General features: G+C 41.6%; 1 long non-coding RNA gene across 1 annotated transcript; it reads right to left on the reverse strand.

Moving 5' to 3' along the window:
• Positions 1–782: 782 nt before the first annotated feature.
• On the reverse strand, positions 783–22,806 carry LOC135498166 (uncharacterized). Its single transcript, XR_010449013.1, has 6 exons — positions 22,695–22,806; positions 18,939–19,056; positions 14,745–14,862; positions 8,276–8,393; positions 4,520–4,637; positions 783–895 (listed from the first exon to the last, which is right to left on the reverse strand). It is a non-coding gene; the product is annotated as an uncharacterized LOC135498166 (long non-coding RNA).
• Between the last annotated feature and the right edge of the window lie 1,930 nt (positions 22,807–24,736).

Below are 24,736 nucleotides of genomic sequence, written 5' to 3' on the forward strand. Positions count from 1 at the left end.
TAATAAGCGAGATATCACACTTTTTAGATATCTACATTCGGCCCCCTGGTGGCCAAATTAAGAATCAGATCGGACCGAAATTTAGTGTCACAGGTCATCTGACCAAGGGAGTCCTGTGTACAAAGTTACAAGTTCATAGGCTTAGCGGTTAAGAAACGTGCCACTGTTTTTGAAACAGGATACGACGACGACGGACGACGACGGACGACGGACACTGCGGTGTTGTATAGACTCCCCTACGGTGAGCCAAAAATTAGTGAAAGCTTGGTACCCTGCCACCCAACGTGCTCTGTGCCCGACACCTCCCAAAATGAAAATAACATGCAAAACAATCAACACTTTCATTACTATTCACAATTGATGATTGTTATGAAACATATCTAGCCCAAAAAAGTAGAAAAATTTGAAATTATTTGAAATTTTTTGAAAATTTCAATTTTTGGCATTTTCACTTAAAAGCCCTGTAGGCCAGGGGGGGGTTAAATTTGAGAATTTTCTTTTTTTCCACATTTTCCAATTTCAATGATATGTCCACACATTCTCAACACATTTCAGCCAATTCAAACGGTTTTTGTGGATTTCAGAGCTCATTTACTATTTTTGACCTGTAACCCAAAACCCTCTAATGAAGAGGGATAATCTTGAGATATCAATGAAATATGCCTTTTCCCAAGCATTTGAGATGTCTTGACTAACATAACCAAGTTTCATCAAAAATGAACTTGATTTGAGCGAGCTATTAACGTTTTAAAATTTTGTCCGATATGGACAACCTACCTTATATTTCGTCTTCAAATTGTTTACAGACTGTCTTCAAGTTAAGCTCATTAACTCGTAGAATTCTTAATCGAATGGTACCGAATCTTCGACAAATCACCAGTGGTCTACAGTCAATCTGAAATAGGAATTTGAAACAATTTTAATTCATGACAAATATTCAAAAATTTCAATTTTTTGGAAAAAAGTTGTCTTTTTAAAGGATGTTCCAAGGTTGTGACAGTGGTATCATGCTGAAAATGTCAAAATTTCAAATCGAACAATATTAACTTTGTCTGAAATTTGAAAAACAACAAATATATGATGCATTATAAGCATGGAAAGCTTGTTAGTAAGGTGTGAAATGACAAAAAGATTAACCCATATGTTATCTCCCTGTCTGTCACATCCAAGTCTGACACTTCCACAACAGCAACCATTGTCATCGCTATTGTCCTATCAACATCGACCCTTTTGTAATCTCTTGTCCTTTCTTGTGTATTTTCAGTCTGTTGAAGGAAGCATCCCGAAATAGGCATCTCCTAGGAGTACGATTTTAAGCGAAGAAAGACAAGTATACGAAAAGACAAGACAAGATGAGGACAAAGGCGAGGAGATTGATAGGAAAACGGGGTTCTCCGAGGCGTGCTAGGGCATCGAATGCAGCAATGAGAACAATGTTCAAGAGCGGACACGTGCGGAGTGGAGGTGTCGAGGTGGTGAGCGACGACGAACGAGAAGTAGGCCTACAACCCACATGGAGACGACTCACGCCCCAGGAGTACGGACAGGTCACAACGATGGGACACGACGGCAAAAGACACATACCGGATATTAATAACCGTACTGCCAAGAATGTCAACTTACTACGGCTGAACATGAAAGAAGACACTGATGATGAGATGGAGATACCAGATGAGACCATGGAGCATGATCACGAGAGTTTCGTTGTTCAGACAACCAAACTGATGGATGTGCTCAACGACGTTAACAGGGCCCATAGCGAATATCACGTGAACTGTCAGCCGATATTCAAATATGGAGAGGTACGTAAGCAGGGGGTGTGTTGTTCAGTCACTGTGGTGTGTAAAAACTGTGGTTTTTATTTGAAATTGTATAAACTTTTTGAGGACATAGACACTGGCAAGCGCGGACGAAAAGCCGCTCTTCCAAATGTTGCATTACAGATTGCGTTGCAGGACACAATGATTGGCAACGAGAGTATGAGTTACATACTGAGCATGATGGGAATCCCGCCCCCCTGTAGGAGTATCATGCAAAAGCAGGCAAATAAAGTTGGTGATGAAACTGTTAAAATGAATGTGGCCGATATGGCAGACATACGCGAGAACTTGAAAAGGATACTGCGCCTAAGAAATCAGGACGACACAGGAATCAATGTCCAAGCTGATGGACGCTATAATAGTTTACACCTCACTTCGAGGAACAAGATGGGCCGTTGTGCGAGCACAATGACTGGATTATGTGTTGAAAATGTGACAGATGAACACAAAATCATTGACATTGAGGTTAAAACAAAACTCTGCTGGATAGGGGCTGCAATGCGGGCGAAAGGTTTTGAAGTTAAATGTGGTGCCACTGGCACAAACGTTGACGAACGACACTCGAAGTGCACGGCTAACTTTCCTGAAGCAGATGCATTCAGAGAATATGATCTTGGGGTTGCATTTGCCGAGACTTTTGAGAAACAGGGCCTACATGTAGAACATTTGACTACAGATGGTGATTCCAGTTCATTCAAAGGGTTAACTGATGCAACAAAAAAGCTCTTCGGCGGCTTGTTCACGGTGAAGCATCAACTTGACTCTATACATTTGCATCAAGCCCAGACGCGTGCAGGACATAGAGCTGAATTCAGTAAAGGTATGTTCCCGGGACGTACTGCTGAGGAGAGAACACTGTTAAAAACAACGTTTCTGAATGATCTTAGGGTAAGGTCATCCAAGATTTTGCAATCTCTATTCAAGCGCTGCAACGGTGATCTTGACAGGATCATGGGATACCTGTATGACACTGTTGCCTGTGTTGTGAACTGCTATGGTGGTGACTGCACTGGTTGTCGACAGAACGAATTCTCACTGTGCTCAGGCACAACTGGTTCTTGGTGGCACAAATCAACACGATGGTCATCTTACGGTGAGATTCCCAAGTTTAAAATGACAGTGATTGACAAGAACTTGGTACATCTCGTTTTGGAGGTATGCCTTAGTAAAGGAGCGTTGCAACAGCTGAGTCTTGGCGTGACAACCCAGGGGGTCGAGTCCAAGAATCGAGGTCTGTCGGCCAGCGATCCTAAGATTGTGACCAGGAGCAGGAACTCAACCCCTCGTATCCATTCAGCAGCCCACAGAATGAACCATAACATAGCCGAGAGCTAAAGTGGTTCAACATCGAAGTCGATACTTGTTGCCGCCCAATGAAAGCACTGGACAGAATTGCAATGAACAGGCAGTACACAGTCAGGTACCAACGGAGTGCTAGACACCAGAAGTTAGCTGGTGTTTTGAAAAACATCAGGGCAACAGATTACTTCACCAAAAAGAAAAACAAAACCAGGGGTGGTGACTACAAGAAACATGTGATGATAACAATGCCGGACTTGCGAAGGAAGGCTGTCAAGAAGGCTGTTGCACGACGAGACAGACCGCCTGTACCAGAGTGGAAATGTCTCGACCCAAACAGCAGAAACTATGACCACTCCTACTTTCGGCGATCCTTCAAGATCCAACCAGCCACCAAGACATCCAAGAGGTTGCCATCGCGGTAAGAAAACTTTCAAATGTCAATTCAATATAATGATATTTTCTTTCAACTTCAACATATAGCTTACCAGGAAAAATGCATTTAGGGCGGTTGCCATGGCCTGCACAGACTTTCTTGGCATTGCACCTTTTTCTACTTTGATTGACCCTTCCTCTTTCTATTGTCAAGTGCTCGACTTTCACGCACAGAGGATTATGACAAAGATGACTTATATGATAACCTGCGCCAGTTTTGAATTTCAATTCATCATGGTCACACAAAAACATTGCCCGGTGTGCCGTCATTGTGACCGGCTTATCTAAAAAACTTACTTTAACAAACCCGTATGTTACCCCCCTCTTTTTTTGTTTAGCCCCCTCCCAATTCAAACAAAAACCATTACTTTTAGTCTTTGCTAATATTCTTGCTCGTAATTCAGATACTTTTCTCTTTAATTCACCTGCTGAAATAAAAAAATTAGTGAAAGCTTGGTACCCTGCCACCCAACGTGCTCTGTGCCCGACACCTCCCAAAATGAAAATAACATGCAAAACAATCAACACTTTCATTACTATTCACAATTGATGATTGTTATGAAACATATCTAGCCCAAAAAAGTAGAAAAATTTGAAATTATTTGAAATTTTTTGGAAATTTCAATTTTTGGCATTTTCACTTAAAAGCCCTGTAGGCCAGGGGGGGTTAAATTTGAGAATTTTCTTTTTTTCCACATTTTCCAATTTCAATGATATGTCCACACATTCTCAACACATTTCAGCCAATTCAAACGGTTTTTGTGGATTTCAGAGCTCATTTACTATTTTTGACCTGTAACCCAAAACCCTCTAATGAAGAGGGATAATCTTGAGATATCAATGAAATATGCCTTTTCCCAAGCATTTGAGATGTCTTGACTAACATAACCAAGTTTCATCAAAAATGAACTTGATTTGAGCGAGCTATTAACGTTTTAAAATTTTGTCCGATACGGACAACCTACCTTATATTTCGTCTTCAAATTGTTTACAGACTGTCTTCAAGTTAAGCTCATTAACTCGTAGAATTCTTAATCGAATGGTACCGAATCTTCGACAAATCACCAGTGGTCTACAGTCAATCTGAAATAGGAATTTGAAACAATTTTAATTCATGACAAATATTCAAAAATTTCAATTTTTTGGAAAAAAGTTGTCTTTTTAAAGGATGTTCCAAGGTTGTGACAGTGGTATCATGCTGAAAATGTCAAAATTTCAAATCGAACAATATTAACTTTGTCTGAAATTTGAAAAACAACAAATATATGATGCATTATAAGCATGGAAAGCTTGTTAGTAAGGTGTGAAATGAGAAAAAGATTAACCCATATGTTATCTCCCTGTCTGTCACATCCAAGTCTGACACTTCCACAACAGCAACCATTGTCATCGCTATTGTCCTATCAACATCGACCCTTTTGTAATCTCTTGTCCTTTCTTGTGTATTTTCAGTCTGTTGAAGGAAGCATCCCGAAATAGACATCTCCTAGGAGTACGATTTTAAGCGAAGAAAGACAAGTATACGAAAAGACAAGACAAGATGAGGACAAAGGCGAGGAGATTGATAGGAAAACGGGGTTCTCCGAGGCGTGCTAGGGCATCGAATGCAGCAATGAGAACAATGTTCAAGAGCGGACACGTGCGGAGTGGAGGTGTCGAGGTGGTGAGCGACGACGAATGAGAAGTAGGCCTACAACCCACATGGAGACGACTCACGCCCCAGGAGTACGGACAGGTCACAACGATGGGACACGACGGCAAAAGACACATACCGGATATTAATAACCGTACTGCCAAGAATGTCAACTTACTACGGCTGAACATGAAAGAAGACACTGATGATGAGATGGAGATACCAGATGAGACCATGGAGCATGATCACGAGAGTTTCGTTGTTCAGACAACCAAACTGATGGATGTGCTCAACGACGTTAACAGGGCCCATAGCGAATATCACGTGAACTGTCAGCCGATATTCAAATATGGAGAGGTACGTAAGCAGGGGGTGTGTTGTTCAGTCACTGTGGTGTGTAAAAACTGTGGTTTTTATTCGAAATTGTATAAACTTTTTGAGGACATAGACACTGGCAAGCGCGGACGAAAAGCCGCTCTTCCAAATGTTGCATTACAGATTGCGATGCAGGACACAATGATTGGCAACGAGAGTATGAGTTACATACTGAGCATGATGGGAATCCCGCCCCCCTGTAGGAGTATCATGCAAAAGCAGGCAAATAAGGTTGGTGATGAAACAGTTAAAATGAATGTGGCCGATATGGCAGACATACGCGAGAACTTGAAAAGGATACTGCGCCTAAGAAATCAGGACGACACAGGAATCAATGTCCAAGCTGATGGACGCTATAATAGTTTACACCTCACTTCGAGGAACAAGATGGGCCGTTGTGCGAGCACAATGACTGGATTATGTGTTGAAAATGTGACAGATGAACACAAAATCATTGACATTGAGGTTAAAACAAAACTCTGCTGGATAGGGGCTGCAATGCGGGCGAAAGGTTTTGAAGTTAAATGTGGTGCCACTGGCACAAACGTTGACGAACGACACTCGAAGTGCACGGCTAACTTTCCTGAAGCAGATGCATTCAGAGAATATGATCTTGGGGTTGCATTTGCCGAGACTTTTGAGAAACAGGGCCTACATGTAGAACATTTGACTACAGATGGTGATTCCAGTTCATTCAAAGGGTTAACTGATGCAACAAAAAAGCTCTTCGGCGGCTTGTTCACGGTGAAGCATCAACTTGACTCTATACATTTGCATCAAGCCCAGACGCGTGCAGGACATAGAGCTGAATTCAGTAAAGGTATGTTCCCGGGACGTACTGCTGAGGAGAGAACACTGTTAAAAACAACGTTTCTGAATGATCTTAGGGTAAGGTCATCCAAGATTTTGCAATCTCTATTCAAGCGCTGCAACGGTGATCTTGACAGGATCATGGGATACCTGTATGACACTGTTGCCTGTGTTGTGAACTGCTATGGTGGTGACTGCACTGGTTGTCGACAGAACGAATTCTCACTGTGCTCAGGCACAACTGGTTCTTGGTGGCACAAATCAACACGATGGTCATCTTACGGTGAGATTCCCAAGTTTAAAATGACAGTGATTGACAAGAACTTGGTACATCTCGTTTTGGAGGTATGCCTTAGTAAAGGAGCGTTGCAACAGCTGAGTCTTGGCGTGACAACCCAGGGGGTCGAGTCCAAGAATCGAGGTCTGTCGGCCAGCGATCCTAAGATTGTGACCAGGAGCAGGAACTCAACCCCTCGTATCCATTCAGCAGCCCACAGAATGAACCATAACATAGCCGAGAGCGGGCGACGGAAACTAAAGTGGTTCAACATCGAAGTCGATACTTGTTGCCGCCCAATGAAAGCACTGGACAGAATTGCAATGAACAGGCAGTACACAGTCAGGTACCAACGGAGTGCTAGACACCAGAAGTTAGCTGGTGTTTTGAAAAACATCAGGGCAACAGATTACTTCACCAAAAAGAAAAACAAAACCAGGGGTGGTGACTACAAGAAACATGTGATGATAACAATGCCGGACTTGCGAAGGAAGGCTGTCAAGAAGGCTGTTGCACGACGAGACAGACCGCCTGTACCAGAGTGGAAATGTCTCGACCCAAACAGCAGAAACTATGACCACTCCTACTTTCGGCGATCCTTCAAGATCCAACCAGCCACCAAGACATCCAAGAGGTTGCCATCGCGGTAAGAAAACTTTCAAATGTCAATTCAATATAATGATATTTTCTTTCAACTTCAACATATAGCTTACCAGGAAAAATGCATTTAGGGCGGTTGCCATGGCCTGCACAGACTTTCTTGGCATTGCACCTTTTTCTACTTTGATTGACCCTTCCTCTTTCTATTGTCAAGTGCTCGACTTTCACGCACAGAGGATTATGACAAAGATGACTTATATGATAACCTGCGCCAGTTTTGAATTTCAATTCATCATGGTCACACAAAAACATTGCCCGGTGTGCCGTCATTGTGACCGGCTTATCTAAAAAACTTACTTTAACAAACCCGTATGTTACCCCCCTCTTTTTTTGTTTAGCCCCCTCCCAATTCAAACAAAAACCATTACTTTTAGTCTTTGCTAATATTCTTGCTCGTAATTCAGATACTTTTCTCTTTAATTCACCTGCTGAAATAAAAAAATTAGTGAAAGCTTGGTACCCTGCCACCCAGCGTGCTCTGTGCCCGACACCTCCCAAAATGAAAATAACATGCAAAACAATCAACACTTTCATTACTATTCACAATTGATGATTGTTATGAAACATATCTAGCCCAAAAAAGTAGAAAAATTTGAAATTATTTGAAATTTTTTGAAAATTTCAATTTTTGGCATTTTCACTTAAAAGCCCTGTAGGCCAGGGGGGGGTTAAATTTGAGAATTTTCTTTTTTTCCACATTTTCCAATTTCAATGATATGTCCACACATTCTCAACACATTTCAGCCAATTCAAACGGTTTTTGTGGATTTCAGAGCTCATTTACTATTTTTGACCTGTAACCCAAAACCCTCTAATGAAGAGGGATAATCTTGAGATATCAATGAAATATGCCTTTTCCCAAGCATTTGAGATGTCTTGACTAACATAACCAAGTTTCATCAAAAATGAACTTGATTTGAGCGAGCTATTAACGTTTTAAAATTTTGTCCGATACGGACAACCTACCTTATATTTCGTCTTCAAATTGTTTACAGACTGTCTTCAAGTTAAGCTCATTAACTCGTAGAATTCTTAATCGAATGGTACCGAATCTTCGACAAATCACCAGTGGTCTACAGTCAATCTGAAATAGGAATTTGAAACAATTTTAATTCATGACAAATATTCAAAAATTTCAATTTTTTGGAAAAAAGTTGTCTTTTTAAAGGATGTTCCAAGGTTGTGACAGTGATATCATGCTGAAAATGTCAAAATTTCAAATCGAACAATATTAACTTTGTCTGAAATTTGAAAAACAACAAATATATGATGCATTATAAGCATGGAAAGCTTGTTAGTAAGGTGTGAAATGAGAAAAAGATTAACCCATATGTTATCTCCCTGTCTGTCACATCCAAGTCTGACACTTCCACAACAGCAACCATTGTCATCGCTATTGTCCTATCAACATCGACCCTTTTGTAATCTCTTGTCCTTTCTTGTGTATTTTCAGTCTGTTGAAGGAAGCATCCCGAAATAGACATCTCCTAGGAGTACGATTTTAAGCGAAGAAAGACAAGTATACGAAAAGACAAGACAAGATGAGGACAAAGGCGAGGAGATTGATAGGAAAACGGGGTTCTCCGAGGCGTGCTAGGGCATCGAATGCAGCAATGAGAACAATGTTCAAGAGCGGACACGTGCGGAGTGGAGGTGTCGAGGTGGTGAGCGACGACGAACGAGAAGTAGGCCTACAACCCACATGGAGACGACTCACGCCCCAGGAGTACGGACAGGTCACAACGATGGGACACGACGGCAAAAGACACATACCGGATATTAATAACTGTACTGCCAAGAATGTCAACTTACTACGGCTGAACATGAAAGAAGACACTGATGATGAGATGGAGATACCAGATGAGACCATGGAGCATGATCACGAGAGTTTCGTTGTTCAGACAACCAAACTGATGGATGTGCTCAACGACGTTAACAGGGCCCATAGCGAATATCACGTGAACTGTCAGCCGATATTCAAATATGGAGAGGTACGTAAGCAGGGGGTGTGTTGTTCAGTCACTGTGGTGTGTAAAAACTGTGGTTTTTATTTGAAATTGTATAAACTTTTTGAGGACATAGACACTGGCAAGCGCGGACGAAAAGCCGCTCTTCCAAATGTTGCATTACAGATTGCGTTGCAGGACACAATGATTGGCAACGAGAGTATGAGTTACATACTGAGCATGATGGGAATCCCGCCCCCCTGTAGGAGTATCATGCAAATTCAGGCAAATAAGGTTGGTGATGAAACAGTTAAAATGAATGTGGCCGATATGGCAGACATACGCGAGAACTTGAAAAGGATACTGCGCCTAAGAAATCAGGACGACACAGGAATCAATGTCCAAGCTGATGGACGCTATAATAGTTTACACCTCACTTCGAGGAACAAGATGGGCCGTTGTGCGAGCACAATGACTGGATTATGTGTTGAAAATGTGACAGATGAACACAAAATCATTGACATTGAGGTTAAAACAAAACTCTGCTGGATAGGGGCTGCAATGCGGGCGAAAGGTTTTGAAGTTAAATGTGGTGCCACTGGCACAAACGTTGACGAACGACACTCGAAGTGCACGGCTAACTTTCCTGAAGCAGATGCATTCAGAGAATATGATCTTGGGGTTGCATTTGCCGAGACTTTTGAGAAACAGGGCCTACATGTAGAACATTTGACTACAGATGGTGATTCCAGTTCATTCAAAGGGTTAACTGATGCAACAAAAAAGCTCTTCGGCGGCTTGTTCACGGTGAAGCATCAACTTGACTCTATACATTTGCATCAAGCCCAGACGCGTGCAGGACATAGAGCTGAATTCAGTAAAGGTATGTTCCCGGGACGTACTGCTGAGGAGAGAACACTGTTAAAAACAACGTTTCTGAATGATCTTAGGGTAAGGTCATCCAAGATTTTGCAATCTCTATTCAAGCGCTGCAACGGTGATCTTGACAGGATCATGGGATACCTGTATGACACTGTTGCCTGTGTTGTGAACTGCTATGGTGGTGACTGCACTGGTTGTCGACAGAACGAATTCTCACTGTGCTCAGGCACAACTGGTTCTTGGTGGCACAAATCAACACGATGGTCATCTTACGGTGAGATTCCCAAGTTTAAAATGACAGTGATTGACAAGAACTTGGTACATCTCGTTTTGGAGGTATGCCTTAGTAAAGGAGCGTTGCAACAGCTGAGTCTTGGCGTGACAACCCAGGGGGTCGAGTCCAAGAATCGAGGTCTGTCGGCCAGCGATCCTAAGATTGTGACCAGGAGCAGGAACTCAACCCCTCGTATCCATTCAGCAGCCCACAGAATGAACCATAACATAGCCGAGAGCGGGCGACGGAAACTAAAGTGGTTCAACATCGAAGTCGATACTTGTTGCCGCCCAATGAAAGCACTGGACAGAATTGCAATGAACAGGCAGTACACAGTCAGGTACCAACGGAGTGCTAGACACCAGAAGTTAGCTGGTGTTTTGAATGAAACGGCCAGGGGCCATTGTGCTCACCGTATACATCTTTTAGTAGGCAGGATCATGCTTAGTTTAGAGGTGAATATGGTGAACACAATCAGGCATGAAGACTTTTTTTAGATGTGTATTGATTTTTAGATGTGTATTGATGTCAAGTAATAAGACAGGGCAGTATATATAAGTTTATGATCCAACCAATAATTGTCTATGACATCAACAAGATCAATATCGTGTGATTGCTAAGAGTCCCTGCAATAAAAAATTCATCGAAAAAAAGTCATTAATAAGCAAGATATTGCACGTCCTACTTTTTCAGTTTTGACCCCCTGGTGGCCAAATCAAGAATCAGATGAGGCCAAAATTCGGTGTCAGAGATTATCTGATGTAGGGGGTTACATGTACCAACTTTCAAGTTCATAGCTTCAGCAGTTAAGAAACGTGCCATAGTTACACTCTAATGGCCAATTTACGCCATTTGACCTCTGTGACCTAGAAAAGGAGGTCAAATCCAAAAATCGTAGGACATGTGGTGTATCCTTGCTAGAAGTCCCTGCCATAAAAATTTTATCGAAAACAATTCACTCAAATAAGCAAGATATTGCACTTCTTACTTTTTCCATTATGGCCCCCTGGTGGCCGAATAAAGAATCAGATCAGGCCAAAATTCGGCATCAAAGGTTATCTGATGTAGGGGGTTATATGCACCAAGTTTCAAGTTCATAGCTTTACTGGTTAAGAAACGTGCCATAGTTTACACTCCAACGGCCAATTTACGCCATATGACCTCTGTGACCTTGAAAAGTAGGTCAAATTGAAAACCCGTAAGACATGTGATGTATTCTTCCTAAGAGTACCTACCATAAAAATTTTATCGAAAACAAGTCACTTAATATAAGCGAGATATCACACTTTTTAGATATCCACTTTTGGCCCCCTGGTGGCAAAGTTGAGAATCAGATCAAACTGAAATTCAGCACCAGAGGCTATGTGATATAGGGGGTTATATGTACCAAGTTTCAAGTTCATATCTTTAGTGGTTAAGAAACGTGCCATAGTTTACACTCTAACGGCCAATTTAAGCCATATGACCTCTGTGAACTTGAAAAGTAGGTCAAATTAAAAACCCGTATGATATAAGATGTATATTTGCTATGAGTACCTACAACACAAGTTTCATCGAAAACAAGTCACTAATAAGCGAGATATCACACTTTTTAGATATCGACATTTGGCCCCCTGGTGGCCAAGTTGAGAATCAGATCGGACCGAAATTCAGTGTCAGAGGTCACCTGACCTAGGGGGTGCTGTGTACAAAGTTTTAAGTTCATAGCCCTAGCGGTTAAGAAACGTGCCACTGTTTTTTAAATAGGATACGACGACGGACGACGGACGACGGACACTGCGGTATTACATAAGACTCCCCTACGGTGAGCCAAAAATCAAGAAAATGTAAGATACAAGTCAGAAAAGACAAAAGGGAAAAGATAAAAAATAATAAAATAAAAAAATATTTTTGGCCGTCCCCGACCGGGATTTGAACTCACGACCTTTGGATTGCCACAACACGAAAAACACAAAACATGCAATTTCGGCCATATCTGTGTCTGCGTTGTGACCTCTGTGACCTCGACAAGTACGTCAAATTAAAAACCCATATGATATATGATGTATCCTTGCTATGAGTACCTACCACAAAAGTTTTATCGAAAACAAGTCATCAATAAGCGAATTATCACACTTTTTAGATATCCACATTCGGCCCCCTGGTGGCCAAGTTGAGAATCAGATCAGACCGAAATTCAGCACCAGAGGTTATCTGGTATAGGGGGTTATATGTACTAAGTTTCAAGTTCATAGCTGTGGAGGTTGAAAAACCTGCCATAGTTACACTGAAACAGCCAATTTACGCCATTTGACCTCTGTGACCTTGAAAAGTACGTCAAATTAAAAACCCGTATGATATATGATGTATCCTTGCTATGAGTACCTACCACAAAAATTTCATTCCAAACAAGTCATTAATAAGCGAGATATCACACTTTTTAGATATCTACATTCAGCCCCCTGGTGGCCAAATTAAGAATCAGATCGGACCGAAATTTAGTGTCACAGGTCATCTGACCAAGGGAGTCCTGTGTACAAAGTTACAAGTTCATAGGCTTAGCGGTTAAGAAACGTGCCACTGTTTTTGAAACAGGATACGACGACGACGACGGACGACGACAGACGACGACGGAAGACGGACACTGCGGTATTGTAAAGACTCCCCTACGGTGAGCCAAAAACATCAGGGCAACAGATTACTTCACCAAAAAGAAAAACAAAACCAGGGGTGGTGACTACAAGAAACATGTGATGATAACAATGCCGGACTTGCGAAGGAAGGCTGTCAAGAAGGCTGTTGCACGACGAGACAGACCGCCTGTACCAGAGTGGAAATGTCTCGACCCAAACAGCAGAAACTATGACCACTCCTACTTTCGGCGATCCTTCAAGATCCAACCAGCCACCAAGACATCCAAGAGGTTGCCATCGCGGTAAGAAAACTTTCAAATGTCAATTCAATATAATGATATTTTCTTTCAACTTCAACATATAGCTTACCAGGAAAAATGCATTTAGGGCGGTTGCCATGGCCTGCACAGACTTTCTTGGCATTGCACCTTTTTCTACTTTGATTGACCCTTCCTCTTTCTATTGTCAAGTGCTCGACTTTCACGCACAGAGGATTATGACAAAGATGACTTATATGATAACCTGCGCCAGTTTTGAATTTCAATTCATCATGGTCACACAAAAACATTGCCCGGTGTGCCGTCATTGTGACCGGCTTATCTAAAAAACTTACTTTAACAAACCCGTATGTTACCCCCCTCTTTTTTTGTTTAGTCCCCTCCCAATTCAAACAAAAACCATTACTTTTATTCTTTGCTAATATTCTTGCTCGTAATTCAGATACTTTTCTCTTTAATTCACCTGCTGAAATAAAAAAATTAGTGAAAGCTTGGTACCCTGCCACCCAGCGTGCTCTGTGCCCGACACTTCCCAAAATGAAAATAACATGCAAAACAATCAACACTTTCATTACTATTCACAATTGATGATTGTTATGAAACATATCTAGCCCAAAAAAGTAGAAAAATTTGAAATTATTTGAAATTTTTTGAAAATTTCAATTTTTGGCATTTTCACTTAAAAGCCCTGTAGGCCAGGGGGGGGGGTTAAATTTGAGAATTTTCTTTTTTTCCACATTTTCCAATTTCAATGATATGTCCACACATTCTCAACACATTTCAGCCAATTCAAACGGTTTTTGTGGATTTCAGAGCTCATTTACTATTTTTGACCTGTAACCCAAAACCCTCTAAATAGAGACAAGACCACAATTGATTTTCCAAGCCATTTCCAGTTATTTAAAATGCCTGCCATTAAAGAATGCGTGGAGCTGTGAAACTGAAATTCGGATATGATATACGGGTTAGTCTTGCGAGTAACTGGTGCGATGGAAATTGGTGATTGACCACGGAAATTTTTTTTAAAATTGACAAGTTTGACACAAGTGGACATTTTTACCCATTTCGGCCATTTTCACTCCAAATTTGAACCACCCCCCCTATGGCCAGGTTGTCAAAATTCAAAATTATTTTTTTTACCAAACAATTTATTTATATCTGTAGACTTGCCACAGCAAATATTTTTTCAATACCTCTCCAAATATGTACTTGAGAGTAAAAAACATGCACTCGTCTAATAGATAGGCCTGGACCCTCCAACCTATGAATATTCATTAGTGGTCTTGTCTCAATGAAGAGGGATAATCTTGAGATATCAATGAAATATGCCTTTTCCCAAGCATTTGAGATGTCTTGACTAACATAACCAAGTTTCATCAAAAATGAACTTGATTTGAGCGAGCTATTAACGTTTTAAAATTTTGTCCGATACGGACAACCTACCTTATATTTCGTCTTCAAATTGTTTACAGACTGTCTTCAAGTTAAGCTCATTAACTCGTAGAATTCTTAATCGAATGGTACCGAATCTTCGACAAATCACCAGTGGTCTACAGTCAATCTGAAATAGGAATTTGAAACAATTTTAATTCATGACAAATATTCAAAAATTTCAATTTTTTGGAAAAAAGTTGTCTTTTTAAAGGATGTTCCAAGGTTGTGACAGTGGTATCATGCTGAAAATGTCAAAATTTCAAATCGAACAATATTAACTTTGTCTGAAATTTGAAAAACAACAAATATATGATGCATTATAAGCATGGAAAGCTTGTTAGTAAGGTGTGAAATGAGAAAAAGATTAACCCATATGTTATCTCCCTGTCTGTCACATCCAAGTCTGACACTTCCACAACAGCAACCATTGTCATCGCTATTGTCCTATCAACATCGACCCTTTTGTAATCTCTTGTCCTTTCTTGTGTATTTTCAGTCTGTTGAAGGAAGCATCCCGAAATAGACATCTCCTAGGAGTACGATTTTAAGCGAAGAAAGACAAGTATACGAAAAGACAAGACAAGATGAGGACAAAGGCGAGGAGATTGATAGGAAAACGGGGTTCTCCGAGGCGTGCTAGGGCATCGAATGCAGCAATGAGAACAATGTTCAAGAGCGGACACGTGCGGAGTGGAGGTGTCGAGTTGGTGAGCGACGACGAACGAGAAGTAGGCCTACAACCCACATGGAGACGACTCACGCCCCAGGAGTACGGACAGGTCACAACGATGGGACACGACGGCAAAAGACACATACCGGATATTAATAACCGTACTGCCAAGAATGTCAACTTACTACGGCTGAACATGAAAGAAGACACTGATGATGAGATGGAGATACCAGATGAGACCATGGAGCATGATCACGAGAGTTTCGTTGTTCAGACAACCAAACTGATGGATGTGCTCAACGACGTTAACAGGGCCCATAGCGAATATCACGTGAACTGTCAGCCGATATTCAAATATGGAGAGGTACGTAAGCAGGGGGTGTGTTGTTCAGTCACTGTGGTGTGTAAAAACTGTGGTTTTTATTCGAAATTGTATAAACTTTTTGAGGACATAGACACTGGCAAGCGCGGACGAAAAGCCGCTCTTCCAAATGTTGCATTACAGATTGCGTTGCAGGACACAATGATTGGCAACGAGAGTATGAGTTACATACTGAGCATGATGGGAATCCCGCCCCCCTGTAGGAGTATCATGCAAAAGCAGGCAAATAAGGTTGGTGATGAAACAGTTAAAATGAATGTGGCCGATATGGCAGACATACGCGAGAACTTGAAAAGGATACTGCGCCTAAGAAATCAGGACGACACAGGAATCAATGTCCAAGCTGATGGACGCTATAATAGTTTACACCTCACTTCGAGGAACAAGATGGGCCGTTGTGCGAGCACAATGACTGGATTATGTGTTGAAAATGTGACAGATGAACACAAAATCATTGACATTGAGGTTAAAACAAAACTCTGCTGGATAGGGGCTGCAATGCGGGCGAAAGGTTTTGAAGTTAAATGTGGTGCCACTGGCACAAACGTTGACGAACGACACTCGAAGTGCACGGCTAACTTTCCTGAAGCAGATGCATTCAGAGAATATGATCTTGGGGTTGCATTTGCCGAGACTTTTGAGAAACAGGGCCTACATGTAGAACATTTGACTACAGATGGTGATTCCAGTTCATTCAAAGGGTTAACTGATGCAACAAAAAAGCTCTTCGGCGGCTTGTTCACGGTGAAGCATCAACTTGACTCTATACATTTGCATCAAGCCCAGACGCGTGCAGGACATAGAGCTGAATTCAGTAAAGGTATGTTCCCGGGACGTACTGCTGAGGAGAGAACACTGTTAAAAACAACGTTTCTGAATGATCTTAGGGTAAGGTCATCCAAGATTTTGCAATCTCTATTCAAGCGCTGCAACGGTGATCTTGACAGGATCATGGGATACCTGTATGACACTGTTGCCTGTGTTGTGAACTGCTATGGTGGTGACTGCACTGGTTGTCGACAGAACGAATTCTCACTGTGCTCAGGCACAACTGGTTCTTGGTGGCACAAATCAACACGATGGTCATCTTACGGTGAGATTCCCAAGTTTAAAATGACAGTGATTGACAAGAACTTGGTACATCTCGTTTTGGAGGTATGCCTTAGTAAAGGAGCGTTGCAACAGCTGAGTCTTGGCGTGACAACCCAGGGGGTCGAGTCCAAGAATCGAGGTCTGTCGGCCAGCGATCCTAAGATTGTGACCAGGAGCAGGAACTCAACCCCTCGTATCCATTCAGCAGCCCACAGAATGAACCATAACATAGCCGAGAGCGGGCGACGGAAACTAAAGTGGTTCAACATCGAAGTCGATACTTGTTGCCGCCCAATGAAAGCACTGGACAGAATTGCAATGAACAGGCAGTACACAGTCAGGTACCAACGGAGTGCTAGACACCAGAAGTTAGCTGGTGTTTTGAAAAACATCAGGGCAACAGATTACTTCACCAAAAAGAAAAACAAAACCAGGGGTGGTGACTACAAGAAACATGTGATGATAACAATGCCGGACTTGCGAAGGAAGGCTGTCAAGAAGGCTGTTGCACGACGAGACAGACCGCCTGTACCAGAGTGGAAATGTCTCGACCCAAACAGCAGAAACTATGACCACTCCTACTTTCGGCGATCCTTCAAGATCCAACCAGCCACCAAGACATCCAAGAGGTTGCCATCGCGGTAAGAAAACTTTCAAATGTCAATTCAATATAATGATATTTTCTTTCAACTTCAACATATAGCTTACCAGGAAAAATGCATTTAGGGCGGTTGCCATGGCCTGCACAGACTTTCTTGGCATTGCACCTTTTTCTACTTTGATTGACCCTTCCTCTTTCTATTGTCAAGTGCTCGACTTTCACGCACAGAGGATTATGACAAAGATGACTTATATGATAACCTGCGCCAGTTTTGAATTTCAATTCATCATGGTCACACAAAAACATTGCCCGGTGTGCCGTCATTGTGACCGGCTTATCTAAAAAACTTACTTTAACAAACCCGTATGTTACCCCCCTCTTTTTTTGTTTAGCCCCCTCCCAATTCAAACAAAAACCATTACTTTTATTCTTTGCTAATATTCTTGCTCGTAATTCAGATACTTTTCTCTTTAATTCACCTGCTGAAATAAAAAAATTAGTGAAAGCTTGGTACCCTGCCACCCAGCGTGCTCTGTGCCCGACACTTCCCAAAATGAAAATAACATGCAAAACAATCAACACTTTCATTACTATTCACAATTGATGATTGTTATGAAACATATCTAGCCCAAAAAAGTAGAAAAATTTGAAATTATTTGAAATTTTTTGAAAATTTCAATTTTTGGCATTTTCACTTAAAAGCCCTGTAGGCCAGGGGGGGGGTTAAATTTGAGAATTTTCTTTTTTTCCACATTTTCCAATTTCAATGATATGTCCACACATTCTCAACACATTTCAGCCAATTCAAACGGTTTTTGTGGATTTCAGAGCTCATTTACTATTTTTGACCTGTAACCCAAAACCCTCTAAATAGAGACAAGACCACAATTGATTTTCCAAGCCATTTCCAGTTATTTAAAATGCCTGCCATTAAAGAATGCGTGGAGCTGTGAAACTGAAATTCGGATATGATATACGGGTTAGTCTTGCGAGTAACTGGTGCGATGGAAATTGGTGATTGACCACGGAAATTTTTTTTTAAATTGACAAGTTTGACACAAGTGGACATTTTTACCCATTTCGGCCATTTTCACTCCAAATTTGAACCACCCCCCCTATGGCCAGGTTGTCAAAATTCAAAATTATTTTTTTTACCAAACAATTTATTTATATCTGTAGACTTGCCACAGCAAATATTTTTTCAATACCTCTCCAAATATGTACTTGAGAGTAAAAAACATGCACTCGTCTAATAGATAGGCCTGGACCCTCCAACCTATGAATATTCATTAGTGGTCTTGTCTCAATGAAGAGGGATAATCTTGAGATATCAATGAAATATGCCTTTTCCCAAGCATTTGAGATGTCTTGACTAACATAACCAAGTTTCATCAAAAATGAACTTGATTTGAGCGAGCTATTAACGTTTTAAAATTTTGTCCGATACGGACAACCTACCTTATATTTCGTCTTCAAATTGTTTACAGACTGTCTTCAAGTTAAGCTCATTAACTCGTAGAATTCTTAATCGAATGGTACCGAATCTTCGACAAATCACCAGTGGTCTACAGTCAATCTGAAATAGGAATTTGAAACAATTTTAATTCATGAGAAATATTCAAAAATTTCAATTTTTTGGAAAAAAGTTGTCTTTTTAAAGGATGTTCCAATGTTGTGACAGTGGTATCATGCTGAAAATGTCAAAATTTCAAATCGAACAATATTAACTTTGTCTGAAATTTGAAAAACAACAAATATATGATGCATTATAAGCATGGAAAGCTTGTTAGTAAGGTGTGAAATGAGAAAAAGATTAACCCATATGTTATCTCCCTGTCTGTCACATCCAAGTCTGACACTTCCACAACAGCAACCATTGTCATCGCTATTGTCCTATCAACATCGACCCTTTTGTAATCTCTTGTCCTTTCTTGTGTATTTTCAGTCTGTTGAAGGAAGCATCCCGAAATAGACATCTCCTAGGAGTACGATTTTAAGCGAAGAAAGACAAGTATACGAAAAGACAAGACAAGATGAGGACAAAGGCGAGGAGATTGATAGGAAAACGGGGTTCTCCGAGGCGTGCTAGGGCATCGAATGCAGCAATGAGAACAATGTTCAAGAGCGGACACGTGCGGAGTGGAGGTGTCGAGGTGGTGAGCGACGACGAACGAGAAGTAGGCCTACAACCCACATGGAGACGACTCACGCCCCAGGAGTACGGACAGGTCACAACGATGGGACACGACGGCAAAAGACACATACCGGATATTAATAACCGTACTGCCAAGAATGTCAACTTACTACGGCTGAACATGAAAGAAGACACTGATGATGAGATGGAGATACCAGATGAGACCATGGAGCATGATCACGAGAGTTTCGTTGTTCAGACAACCAAACTGATGGATGTGCTCAACGACGTTAACAGGGCCCATAGCGAATATCACGTGAACTGTCAGCCGATATTCAAATATGGAGAGGTACGTAAGCAGGGGGTGTGTTGTTCAGTCACTGTGGTGTGTAAAACCTGTGGTTTTTATTCGAAATTGTATAAACTTTTTGAGGACATAGACACTGGCAAGCGCGGACGAAAAGCCGCTCTTCCAAATGTTGCATTACAGATTGCGTTGCAGGACACAATGATTGGCAACGAGAGTATGAGTTACATACTGAGCATGATGGGAATCCCGCCCCCCTGTAGGAGTATCATGCAAAAGCAGGCAAATAAGGTTGGTGATGAAACAGTTAAAATGAATGTGGCCGATATGGCAGACATACGCGAGAACTTGAAAAGGATACTGCGCCTAAGAAATCAGGACGACACAGGAATCAATGTCCAAGCTGATGGACGCTATAATAGTTTACACCTCACTTCGAGGAACAAGATGGGCCGTTGTGCGAGCACAATGACTGGATTATGTGTTGAAAATGTGACAGATGAACACAAAATCATTGACATTGAGGTTAAAACAAAACTCTGCTGGATAGGGGCTGCAATGCGGGCGAAAGGTTTTGAAGTTAAATGTGGTGCCACTGGCACAAACGTTGACGAACGACACTCGAAGTGCACGGCTAACTTTCCTGAAGCAGATGCATTCAGAGAATATGATCTTGGGGTTGCATTTGCCGAGACTTTTGAGAAACAGGGCCTACATGTAGAACATTTGACTACAGATGGTGATTCCAGTTCATTCAAAGGGTTAACTGATGCAACAAAAAAGCTCTTCGGCGGCTTGTTCACGGTGAAGCATCAACTTGACTCTATACATTTGCATCAAGCCCAGACGCGTGCAGGACATAGAGCTGAATTCAGTAAAGGTATGTTCCCGGGACGTACTGCTGAGGAGAGAACACTGTTAAAAACAACGTTTCTGAATGATCTTAGGGTAAGGTCATCCAAGATTTTGCAATCTCTATTCAAGCGCTGCAACGGTGATCTTGACAGGATCATGGGATACCTGTATGACACTGTTGCCTGTGTTGTGAACTGCTATGGTGGTGACTGCACTGGTTGTCGACAGAACGAATTCTCACTGTGCTCAGGCACAACTGGTTCTTGGTGGCACAAATCAACACGATGGTCATCTTACGGTGAGATTCCCAAGTTTAAAATGACAGTGATTGACAAGAACTTGGTACATCTCGTTTTGGAGGTATGCCTTAGTAAAGGAGCGTTGCAACAGCTGAGTCTTGGCGTGACAACCCAGGGGGTCGAGTCCAAGAATCGAGGTCTGTCGGCCAGCGATCCTAAGATTGTGACCAGGAGCAGGAACTCAACCCCTCGTATCCATTCAGCAGCCCACAGAATGAACCATAACATAGCCGAGAGCGGGCGACGAAAACTAAAGTGGTTCAACATCGAAGTCGATACTTGTTGCCGCCCAATGAAAGCACTGGACAGAATTGCAATGAACAGGCAGTACACAGTCAGGTACCAACGGAGTGCTAGACACCAGAAGTTAGCTGGTGTTTTGAAAAACATCAGGGCAACAGATTACTTCACCAAAAAGAAAAACAAAACCAGGGGTGGTGACTACAAGAAACATGTGATGATAACAATGCCGGACTTGCGAAGGAAGGCTGTCAAGAAGGCTGTTGCACGACGAGACAGACCGCCTGTACCAGAGTGGAAATGTCTCGACCCAAACAGCAGAAACTATGACCACTCCTACTTTCGGCGATCCTTCAAGATCCAACCAGCCACCAAGACATCCAAGAGGTTGCCATCGCGGTAAGAAAACTTTCAAATGTCAATTCAATATAATGATATTTTCTTTCAACTTCAACATATAGCTTACCAGGAAAAATGCATTTAGGGCGGTTGCCATGGCCTGCACAGACTTTCTTGGCATTGCACCTTTTTCTACTTTGATTGACCCTTCCTCTTTCTATTGTCAAGTGCTCGACTTTCACGCACAGAGGATTATGACAAAGATGACTTATATGATAACCTGCGCCAGTTTTGAATTTCAATTCATCATGGTCACACAAAAACATTGCCCGGTGTGCCGTCATTGTGACCGGCTTATCTAAAAAACTTACTTTAACAAACCCGTATGTTACCCCCCTCTTTTTTTGTTTAGCCCCCTCCCAATTCAAACAAAAACCATTACTTTTATTCTTTGCTAATATTCTTGCTCGTAATTCAGATACTTTTCTCTTTAATTCACCTGCTGAAATAAAAAAATTAGTGAAAGCTTGGTACCCTGCCACCCAGCGTGCTCTGTGCCCGACACCTCCCAAAATGAAAATAACATGCAAAACAATCAACACTTTCATTACTATTCACAATTGATGATTGTTATGAAACATATCTAGCCCAAAAAAGTAGAAAAATTTGAAATTATTTGAAATTTTTTGAAAATTTCAATTTTTGGCATTTTCACTTAAAAGCCCTGTAGGCCAGGGGGGGGTTAAATTTGAGAATTTTCTTTTTTTCCACATTTTCCAATTTCAATGATATGTCCACACATTCTCAACACATTTCAGCCAATTCAAACGGTTTTTGTGGATTTCAGAGCTCATTTACTATTTTTGACCTGTAACCCAAAACCCTCTAATGAAGAGGGATAATCTTGAGATATCAATGAAATATGCCTTTTCCCAAGCATTTGAGATGTCTTGACTAACATAACCAAGTTTCATCAAAAATGAACTTGATTTGAGCGAGCTATTAACGTTTTAAAATTTTGTCCGATACGGACAACCTACCTTATATTTCGTCTTCAAATTGTTTACAGACTGTCTTCAAGTTAAGCTCATTAACTCGTAGAATTCTTAATCGAATGGTACCGAATCTTCGACAAATCACCAGTGGTCTACAGTCAATTTGAAATAGGAATTTGAAACAATTTTAATTCATGACAAATATTCAAAAATTTCAATTTTTTGGAAAAAAGTTGTCTTTTTAAAGGATGTTCCAAGGTTGTGACAGTGGTATCATGCTGAAAATGTCAAAATTTCAAATCGAACAATATTAACTTTGTCTGAAATTTGAAAAACAACAAATATATGATGCATTATAAGCATGGAAAGCTTGTTAGTAAGGTGTGAAATGAGAAAAAGATTAACCCATATGTTATCTCCCTGTCTGTCACATCCAAGTCTGACACTTCCACAACAGCAACCATTGTCATCGCTATTGTCCTATCAACATCGACCCTTTTGTAATCTCTTGTCCTTTCTTGTGTATTTTCAGTCTGTTGAAGGAAGCATCCCGAAATAGACATCTCCTAGGAGTACGATTTTAAGCGAAGAAAGACAAGTATACGAAAAGACAAGACAAGATGAGGACAAAGGCGAGGAGATTGATAGGAAAACGGGGTTCTCCGAGGCGTGCTAGGGCATCGAATGCAGCAATGAGAACAATGTTCAAGAGCGGACACGTGCGGAGTGGAGGTGTCGAGGTGGTGAGCGACGACGAACGAGAAGTAGGCCTACAACCCACATGGAGACGACTCACGCCCCAGGAGTACGGACAGGTCACAACGATGGGACACGACGGCAAAAGACACATACCGGATATTAATAACCGTACTGCCAAGAATGTCAACTTACTATGGCTGAACATGAAAGAAGACACTGATGATGAGATGGAGATACCAGATGAGACCATGGAGCATGATCACGAGAGTTTCGTTGTTCAGACAACCAAACTGATGGATGTGCTCAACGACGTTAACAGGGCCCATAGCGAATATCACGTGAACTGTCAGCCGATATTCAAATATGGAGAGGTACGTAAGCAGGGGGTGTGTTGTTCAGTCACTGTGGTGTGTAAAAACTGTGGTTTTTATTTGAAATTGTATAAACTTTTTGAGGACATAGACACTGGCAAGCGCGGACGAAAAGCCGCTCTTCCAAATGTTGCATTACAGATTGCGTTGCAGGACACAATGATTGGCAACGAGAGTATGAGTTACATACTGAGCATGATGGGAATCCCGCCCCCCTGTAGGAGTATCATGCAAAAGCAGGCAAATAAGGTTGGTGATGAAACAGTTAAAATGAATGTGGCCGATATGGCAGACATACGCGAGAACTTGAAAAGGATACTGCGCCTAAGAAATCAGGACGACACAGGAATCAATGTCCAAGCTGATGGACGCTATAATAGTTTACACCTCACTTCGAGGAACAAGATGGGCCGTTGTGCGAGCACAATGACTGGATTATGTGTTGAAAATGTGACAGATGAACACAAAATCATTGACATTGAGGTTAAAACAAAACTCTGCTGGATAGGGGCTGCAATGCGGGCGAAAGGTTTTGAAGTTAAATGTGGTGCCACTGGCACAAACGTTGACGAACGACACTCGAAGTGCACGGCTAACTTTCCTGAAGCAGATGCATTCAGAGAATATGATCTTGGGGTTGCATTTGCCGAGACTTTTGAGAAACAGGGCCTACATGTAGAACATTTGACTACAGATGGTGATTCCAGTTCATTCAAAGGGTTAACTGATGCAACAAAAAAGCTCTTCGGCGGCTTGTTCACGGTGAAGCATCAACTTGACTCTATACATTTGCATCAAGCCCAGACGCGTGCAGGACATAGAGCTGAATTCAGTAAAGGTATGTTCCCGGGACGTACTGCTGAGGAGAGAACACTGTTAAAAACAACGTTTCTGAATGATCTTAGGGTAAGGTCATCCAAGATTTTGCAATCTCTATTCAAGCGCTGCAACGGTGATCTTGACAGGATCATGGGATACCTGTATGACACTGTTGCCTGTGTTGTGAACTGCTATGGT

Source organism: Lineus longissimus, chromosome 13 (assembly GCF_910592395.1).
Source record: "Lineus longissimus chromosome 13, tnLinLong1.2, whole genome shotgun sequence".
Classification (NCBI taxonomy): Eukaryota; Metazoa; Nemertea; class Pilidiophora; order Heteronemertea; family Lineidae; genus Lineus; species Lineus longissimus.